Below are 9,626 nucleotides of genomic sequence, written 5' to 3'. Positions count from 1 at the left end.
GATCTTTCCACTACTGATCCTCACTGATTTCTTCTTCAGCTTTCACTCAGGCTCTACCCTCTTTTTCAAATGCTTATAAATATTTTTTCATTGCCCGACTTTATTAGCTTCTTTTCTTGCTGCTATGACCAAATACTTGGCAAGAAGCAACTTAAGACACAAAAGGGTTTTGCTGGCTTATAGTTTTAAAGGGGAGCCAGGCACAGTGGTGTGCACCCCTTTAGTCCCAGAACTCAGGGAAGCAGAGGAAGGTGGATCTCTGTGAGTTTGAGGTCAATATGGTCTACAACGTAAGTTCCAGGACAACCAAGGCTACAGAGTGAAACCTTGTCTTTTAAAAAACATGGATGTAGTCCATCATGGTAGTAGTGAAAGTGTTGTAGCAGGAGCATGAGGCAGCTGTTCACATTACATCTGCAATCAGGAAGCAAGGAGCAGTCCAGAAGTGGGGCTGTGCTAAGAAACCTTTAGGCTTGCACTCATAGTAACTCACCTCCTCTAGTTAGGCCTCACTTCAAGGCCTGCACCCAGCTGGGAACTAAATGTTCAAACACAGCAGCTTTCAATTGAGACCATAGCACCCAGGAAGCACTATTTCTTGTTGATTTTTTAAATTTTTATTTCCTCTAGCCTTGCCCTTTACTAAGGCAAGTAGATATAGTATCAAATTAAAACCATTAATAGTTGGATGTTACTTTCTAGTTACAAAGATTGTTAACATTTTGTAATTCTCTTTTTACCTTTGTAGGTATGTACAAATCTTTATAGTTGCTAAGCCAGAGTTGAGAGTCCAGGTGAGTTATTCAAAGTAGCAAACTATAAAATGAAAGAGCTAGAAAAGACTGCAAACATCATAGTCTTTTCATCATCCAAGGAAGGAAGGATCAATTATATACTTTTGCCCATCTATCCTTAATCATTATGTCCATCAGTTCAGCCTAAAAATCATAGTTTGCCCTTGTCATGTCTGCACAAGGTCTTCTTACAGGTCTTTCAAAGTCTGCTTTCTTCAGAAAACCAGCCCAAGGGTAAGGCCAAAACTCCAGCCTCATCTTGTCTTTCTGTTGCCTGCTTCTTTCTTCTTGCTTTAAATATAATAAATGTGAGAGTAAACAAATAACATCATCGGGTGTATTTGCTTGTATCCCCCCCAGCACAAAAGCTTTCCAGAATTGTCTGTATTGGGCTTACTGTAAACGGATCCCTAACACACCGAGGCCCTTGGTAAATATACTAGTCTGGATGGAAGCCAGGGAGCAGACAAGCAGCTTTGCCACAGCAGGCATGCCGAGCATTATAGAGAGTAGTTGAGAGGGGCATCTGCGAAGTGTTGGCCACATGTGTGTCCCATTTGGCTGAGTCTAGGTCACAAGTGAGGCTGCAGTGCCAGCCTGTGTCATGTGCTGAGGTCTCTGCTTTTCCAGGTTGGTCACATGAGAAGGCTTGCTTTGTGTGCTTGCAGCTGTTTATCTGTCTTTGCCAAGTCCAGGCTGGGACCACAGGCAGTGAAGAGAGATACCACTACCACATACCATTTGAGTAGATTTTTGGCAGAAAGGAACGGCCCACGGTTCTGATGAAATGGCCCGAGAACCCAAATATTTTGCAGAATAAAGCAGATATGAATGAATAAGCATGATGCAACTACTCCATGAATCTATAATCAATACTTGCTTTATGGGTAGAGTCACATTACCTACCTCACTGAGAAGTGATGTACTCACATGGAAGGGTGCAGGGGCATTATCAAAGGAATGAGTCCTCTACACATGGCTCCTTTGAAGTCAAGAGAATACTGTGCTTGTATCATGCTTTCTGGCTTCTAGCTGGGAAATGTTTCATCGACAGCTCTGCAGGATACACCTATCCCAAACTGCTCACCCTAGTGCACAGAATCCCTACAGGCAGAGTATCTCTTTTAGGTGAAAAAAAAATGTTTTTCAGGAAGGACCTGTTGATTGCTACTTTTCCTAACAGCATGCAGGCCCTGAAACACCTGCTTCGGTGTCTTTCACATATGTGCTTTGCAGCTCTAGTCTGGCTGGATTTTCAATGAGGACTGATGATGTCTCCATGACCCACATCAATGGTTATTATACTGTAGCACATAGGAACCCCCTGGGGAGCTTTAAGAACTCTAATGTTCAGGCTATACTCTCCAATGCCATTAAGTCAGACCCTCTGGAGGTGGGAGCAAAGAGCAGAGAACATCTGTATGTCTAAAGCTCCTACCCAAACTGCAAATAAGGCTGAGAAAGGCAAGGTCATACAACATTTTTTGCAAAATAATTGTATGTTTCTGAGAAAATACTAGCAGTTTCTGTGGGCCTTGGCAAGAAACTGGGACCCCTAGGCTACAAGTGAGATTTAGAACTGCTCACTTAATGTAGGGAAACTCATGTGAACTGCACAGGCTCTGTCTCCAAAGACCTCTCAGCTATTTTAAGGAAGTGAAAGAACCAAAGGGTGTCTTGCTGTGACACAAGTCTCCTGGGCCCCAGCTTTTCTCTGCTGGCTTTGCCTTTGCTCTGCTGCTGGCCAGGTCCCTGCAGTGCTCACACACCTGTTTGCCAGAGTTCTTATGTTCTGTTCACATGTGAATCCTCTGGCCACACCAGTAATTTTAGACTACCAGGGTTTAAAAGAAGAAGAAGAAGAAGAAGAAGAAGAAGAAGAAGAAGAAGAAGAAGAAGAAGAAGAAGAAGAAGAAGAAGAAGAAGGAAAAGAAAAGAAAAGACTGTGTCCTGTAGAAATATGTCAACACTCCAGTGTAAGTCCAGCTTAGTAGGAACTCCTGCCAGAGTCCCTGGTGTCACTGCCATCTGAGGTCCTGGGGATTTTAAGCAGCTAAACTGAGCAGCCCTCCTCTGGAGGCCCCAGTAGGGTAAACACCTGTGATACAACCGCAGGCCTGCACACTGGAGGTAGGTGCTGGGACTCGGTCTCCAGGGCACAGTCCTTTGGGATTTGAAAATCTAGCCCCTATGGGCAGACACCACCACAGTTTTCTTTGGCTTACTTGTACCCAACCTTGCTGGACACAGGAAGTGTTATTCTCTAGACAGGACACCAGAGCTTTTCCTAGGTTGTCAGCCACTAGAGGTCATGAGAGGTCGCAGGGGTTTGTGCGCAGTCAGTCCTAAGGAGCCCGCCAAAGTGGGGGTAGTCTAGTCTGAGAGAAGGAATGATGCAGGCCTTAGCCCAACCTCAAATTTCAATGGAGTCGCACACGGACCGGTGTGTGTGTGTGTGTGGGGGGGTAGGGTCGGTGCTCCTCTCTGCAATTCTCCACACAAGTGTCCTGCTTCCACGCTGTAACTGTGTGTACACGTGTGTGTGTGTGTGTGTGTGTGTGTGTGTGTGTGTGGTTTTCGGTGCTCTTCTCTGCAATTCTACGCACAACTGTCCTGCTTCCACGCTGTCACTTTCCGCGTCCCGGGAGCAATGCTGACAGACTGCAGAAGCTCAGGAGACCTGAGTATGGTGAGGCACAGGGGCCGCCCTGCTGGCCGGAAGGGTGAGAGAGTCCGAGGTGCAACCAGTGGGTTGGACCCAGGGAGGGGCGTGGTCTCGTGGGAGGGGTGGAGTTTGAGACCCGCACGCGGAGCACTGCCGGGGGGCGGGGCTGAACAGGCAAGTGGAACTGGAATGGTAGCTTCTTGGGTCCCAGCGGGCCACAGAGGGAGAGAGAGGAGGGGTGACAGAGGGGCGGTCCTAGGGGAAGGCCCAAGCAGTCAGAGAGCCACACTCCAGGACGAGTCTCTCGGGGCCCCCGCCTCCGTCACGTGGGCGCCGGACCGGGTCGGTGCTGGCGGGTCGGCTGGTTAGTTGGCAGTTGGTCCTTGGGCCAGTGGCCTGTCTCTGAGTTCCCGGCTTTTACGTTGGAAGGTGAGAGGGACACGGGAGCGACCCGCACACCTGAGCCTTCGGGAGAGAAGCTGCGCTCAGGCATCCAGGTCAGTGTGCTCTCCTGGTGCAGGCTCACCGCTATCCTGGCAACTGAGAGCCCCAGATTCAAGAGAACACATGGGTGGTTTGGGGGTTCGTGGGCCTTTAGACCTCTGAACATTTTCAAGACTTGGGGACACATTTATTTGACTGGGAGACTAAACGTTGTAACTCCAGTGGGGTTTGCTTGCGTTCCCCACCCAACCTTGCTCCGAATGTGCCACCAGCCTCGTGCTTCTCTACAGGTGCAAGGGTGGTCCCGTGATACTGGGGTGTTCCGGGCGATTATGTCCCAGCGTGGTGCCCCATGAGAGCAGTAGTTGCGTCAGTTGGTGGTGGTGAGGAAGTTGAGCACGGTTCACCCAGGTTAATCTCTGTTCTATAGAGCCTTGGTCCTCAGCACCTTGGCCAGGAGCAGTTTTGTACACCAATTGCTAAGTGCAACAAGCTTCCCAAGACTCTGAGGCACCGAGTCTCTGTAGAACGGGGTTGGGATGTCAGGATGCTTCTGTTTTAAAAAATGGGTCCTCTTCCCTCCTTCCATCCTGACTCCAGACCGATGAAAATAAGGTTATGTGTTTAAAAACAAGCACTTTCAAGATTTGGGTAGGATTCAATAAGACATTCAACTCTTCCTTTTAGAGCGTAGAGATATTTGATATGGATAAGTCTTCCTCTCCCATATTTTGGTCTTATTCCTATCAGTCTTCATCTCTTGGTTCTGAATTGATTATACTACAAATTGTAGTGTTTGTTAGGTTCCCATGTATTTTGTGAAGTTAAATGCTCAACAACAGGAAGGAGGTCACCACAGACCTAATTAACTTACAGTCTTGGATTACTATTGGTATATCAAAATGATATATGATTAAAAATTTCTTTCTTCATCCTGGGAGAACTAGCCTGTCCATATTCTATTTACATTCATATTGAAATGACTTTAAAGTGGAATATTATTAAGTCTTTTGCTATTATTTTAACTTGAGATTTTATTTAATGTTGGTGGTGGTAGGGATTGATAAACTAATTTAAGACCCTGTGAATGCCAGCTAGGCAAATACTCTACCACTGAGCATTGCCTCCCAGCCCTCACATAATATGTTAGTGCTATTACTTTGAGATTTGATGATGTGCCAATTTTAGTTTATTGCTTCTGGTTGAGACAGGCTCAATGCTGTGTGTTGTGGTAACTAAGGCAGATGTACTATGATTTTAAGAGTAAGTGGATAATTTAAGCAATACATCTAAGAGTGGCAGGAGAAGGCTAGAACAAACTTGCAGAAATTCTAGTTTTTTTCATCAGAATAAGGAAAATCTGGGGTAGTTTTAAGAAGATCAATTTATGTGAGATATCCCACTGGAAGATATTAGGGATGACTTGGGCCACAGAGAGGCTTATAAGGCTAACTCAGTTTGTCTCCAAGAAGCGATTATTGTTCCTCCTTGGTTCCTGGCTTGAGTGATAGACAAAACAAAACAAAACAGCAAACAAACAAACAAAACCAATGGTCCTACCTGGTGCCTGAGGCAGGTACAAGCAAGGCCTTGGGCCTCAATGCATGGGATGTTAAGCAGAGACTGGCTTGTGGTCAGCTGAGCTTATCAAAGTTAGAGACCTTGAACCTTGACCTTCCCAACCCCCAGACTGAATGAAACCCAGTAAACATTTGTGGAGTGAGTGGTCAGATGACACTTTAGAGCATCACTCTTCAAACACAAGCTTGAGAATCACCTGATCAAATGTGGGTCAGGGGTAGAGCCTGACATTCTGCATTTTTAACCTATCTCTCTCCTGTCTGTATCAAGAATTCAAAGTAGTGATCTACAAACCATGCACTGAAGGCCTTGGAATTGCCTGGGGGAGTTTTTCCAAACTTTTCAGATTAAGTGGGTCCAAGGCATTTTTACCAAGTTCCCGAGGTAACAGCCCGGTGGGATAGGCTCCTGGACTTGGCAGTGCTTGGAGGATCACAGCTGGGAGACCAGTTAGGAGACTAGCAGGCCAATTCAGGCAAATGTGATGAGAGTGGAATGTGAGCAGACAGAAGAGACCCTAGAAATACTGAGTCTTTAGGGTTGGGGCCAAGGAATGGGTGGTGTCAGCCTAAAATGCCCCAATCATATTGATTTGGCAGAATAAGGCACTAGGAGAAGGAACAACTATTGGAGAATTGTATTTCAATTTTGGATGCAATGATTAGTGTGCTGCTTAGTCATAATGGTAAGCAACTGATTTGCACTTGTCCATAAGGTCTTTTTTGTCTCCTGAGTTACAAACCTGTTCATGATTCATTCCTATTTCAGATCCCCTCATGGAGCTCTAGTAAAAATTATGAAGTGGAAGAATGAATGCAAACACAACAGATGACACTTTTAAACATGTATTAAGCCTCACAGACTTTATGCCTCCTTGTAAGATATGACAATAACCCCTCAATGTGCCCAACTACACCAAAACTAAAACTAAAACTCTGGGCTTGGGTTTTCCTGAGTCACTATTTTTCTTGCTTCCTCCTTCCTCGGAGGAGTTTTACTTCCTTTGCCCATTGCTATCCCAGTATGTTGTTTTGTTTGTGCTTGAAGGCACCTGTGTGTGTTTATTTTTGGACTCTAGGGGAGGTGAGCTCTGTCCCTCTATACAATCTTAAAGGGCAGTCTTTTGGGCAGTCTGTTAGTGACTCTCCCCAGGAGCTGTTATTATCTCTGATACTTGTGATAAAAAGCCTTAGAGGAGATGGGTACCTTAAAGGAACCTGGTGAGCTTCCTGCTGACATCTCCAGAAGGCCTTAGACTTCCAGAGGCATTCTTACTCTGAGCTTTGTCTGCAGCAAACTGATAATTTCTCTGGACCTTAATGTCATTGATTTGATGCTCCTTGGTAATGTCCCTGTGCACATTTATGCACAAAAGAATTAAGAATCCATTGTGTATGATGCCTTTTATTAACTCCCCCCCATGTTATATAGCAATCTGGTACTCATTTGCACATGTCTGTAACACATCTGCAGACATAGGTAGGATAAGACTGCCTTTCTGATAAGATAAACTATAATATCCTTGTGACTTTTAGGCTAGTTTGTTTTCTAACTCCATCTCCACTGTTTCCCCAAACTGAGGAGCTAGACTGTCCCTATCCTTTTGTGCCTCTTTATCTGAGGAATTATGCTTCTTAGATTATAATGTTTGAACATTGCTTTTTTTTTTTTTTTTTTTTGCTTGGCCATGAGTCTGAAATACAAATCTATTCATGATCCTTATCTGCTTAAAGTCCCTTGGTGGATCCCTCAATGCAAAATAAGAGTGAACACAAACAGGATAGACACAATGTTCAAACATTGACCAATTGTAACCCTGTACAAAATGTGACAGTTTCCTTTTCCCGGAGGTACCTGTTGGCACTGCTCTGTAGTGCATGTGAGAATTCATGGATATCATATATGAATTACAATAGAAACTGCTCTCTGCTGTGTTCCTTCCACCTCTCTGTCCATACTCTGAGCTGCTATAGCTACACTAGTTTTTGTGTGAGGCTCAGTACCTAACAGATATAAGCAAGAGTTTCCCATGTTCGGGGTCCCATGTTGGCTGTCAGGCTTTGCTTCTGTAAAGGGGGAAAGGAACAGGTTGTTTTATGAGAGAGAAGGGAAGAAAAGGGGACAGAAGTTAAAAGACAGGAAGGGCAGGCTCATGGAAGAATGGCTCAATGGCTAGAATTATTGGGTGTGGTGGGGCGCTGTATGACTTTCCTGGGGAGACATGAACAGATGTCTATTCAACCCAGATAAGACACTGATGACACACTAAAGAAATGATTCCACCCAGCCTAGCTTGGTGAACCAATGGATTTTATGAGGGGTTACTGACAGGAATGTGTGCGACTTTAGGGCAGCTACATCCCTTAGTGTGTGTGAGAACGCAGGAAGGCTGCACCCCTGGTGCTCATTGCTCAACTTGCAGGCAGCACAACTAGATAGTCTCTTTTCTTCAGCAATTACTTACTGCTTTCATAACTTCGGGGGGAGGGCTTATGTTTCCTGTATCTTTCCCAACTGAGGCTCCCAAGTCCCCCTAGGTAAAGTCCCCCTAGGTAAGTTTCACCAGCTTTCTGATTTGTGTGAGTCTCCCTGCTCCCACCAGTAGGAAGTGTTTCAATTCAGTGGAAATGGCTCAACATCATGGGGACAGTTAGAGAGGAAAAGCTGGAGTTTGGGAAGGGAAAAAATGGTGGAAGGCCCTGAAGGTTGTAGCTAAAGAATTCAGAATTTGACTTGCATTATCACACACACACACACACACACACACACACACACACACACACACACACACACAGAGAGAGAGAGAAGAGAGAGAGAGAGAGAGAGAGAGAGAGAGAGAGAGAATCTCAGGTCCTTAGCAGCATGATAAAACTCACCTAAAAGTAGTTTCTTTTGGTACTACTTTTTTTGATGACATTGAAAGCTCTGAGTAATATGGAAAAGGCTCTGTGCACGGCTGTCTTCAGGGCGATTCTGGACTGTGAAGAGTAGACTTGTGGGACTACTTACTTACAAGGACATTGCATTGGACTAACCCATAGGAGAATCTTGAGTCCTGAACCAAGGCAATGAATGACAATAGCAAGGGAGAAGTGGGCTTGCCAAGAAATGACTGGTTGGACATGAGGCAGAGAAAAGGCATACTGGATACTGACTGGCAGAGAACGAGGTGATTGTGAATAGGTGTGGGGCCATGGAGGACCCTCTGACTTAGAATAGGGAAGGGAAAGAGGGTAGTGATACATTTTAAAATCAGAAGAGCCTTGAGTGGCTTTTTGGTTACCCTTTATGATTTTACCTAGGAGGATGGCAAAGCCCAGAGCAATGTACCCATCCACACACCATTCTTAGTTGGAGACCCAGGCTTCCTAGCATCCTTCTATCATGATCATCCTCAGGAGGCTTTTTTCCCCCTTGGTTTTGAGGCTTTTCCATAGGAGAGGCTTTTCCATAGGAGGTAACCCCTTATGGTATCTGTTCTGTATATGTTGCTATGTGTATATTCAGGTTTTCCTGGGAGTGTAACTATTAATCAGTTTACCAATTCACTGGAAATGTATATTCTAAGGATGTAACACTCTCTTCTCTCCCAGACAAACTTTGGGGACATATTCAATATTCCATATGATGTTGCTACTGTAGTGATGAATAGATGAGAGAAGGGAGGGGAAGGTGTTAGGATTGACAGCTAGCTGGGGACAGCAAACCAGTCATAAGGACTTCCTGCCCACAAAAGGACAGGGGTTCTGATGATTGAGTGATGGATGGCAAGAGATATCTATGAGAGACTCGGTGGCTCTAGGGCCAGAAGTTCCTCCTCCTCACCCATCCCTTCTACACTTCTCTGACCAGCCAAGCTTCCCAGATGCTGGCCTTCCTAGACAGTCTTGCCTTTGTCATGGACCTCAAGGCAGAGATCACTTCCATCTGCTGAGGCAGAGGTAGGTAGGTTAATGTAGGTGACACTATTGGAATTATTACTTGGCATGTGATAGCTGACAAACTCAAACAGTAATTCAGTTGTCCTGGGAATTTACGTTGAAGCTGAAGACAGTTGTCTAGCTGTCCTGGCTTTTTCTTGCCTGTTTCTACCTCATCTTGTTCTGAGGTTGAGTTAGTGTCCTTGTCTTGTCATCCTAATG

This window comes from Cricetulus griseus, chromosome 3 (assembly GCF_003668045.3).
Source record: "Cricetulus griseus strain 17A/GY chromosome 3, alternate assembly CriGri-PICRH-1.0, whole genome shotgun sequence".
NCBI classification, from domain to species: Eukaryota; Metazoa; Chordata; class Mammalia; order Rodentia; family Cricetidae; genus Cricetulus; species Cricetulus griseus.
Note: the sequence above shows the minus strand (reverse complement) of the source record.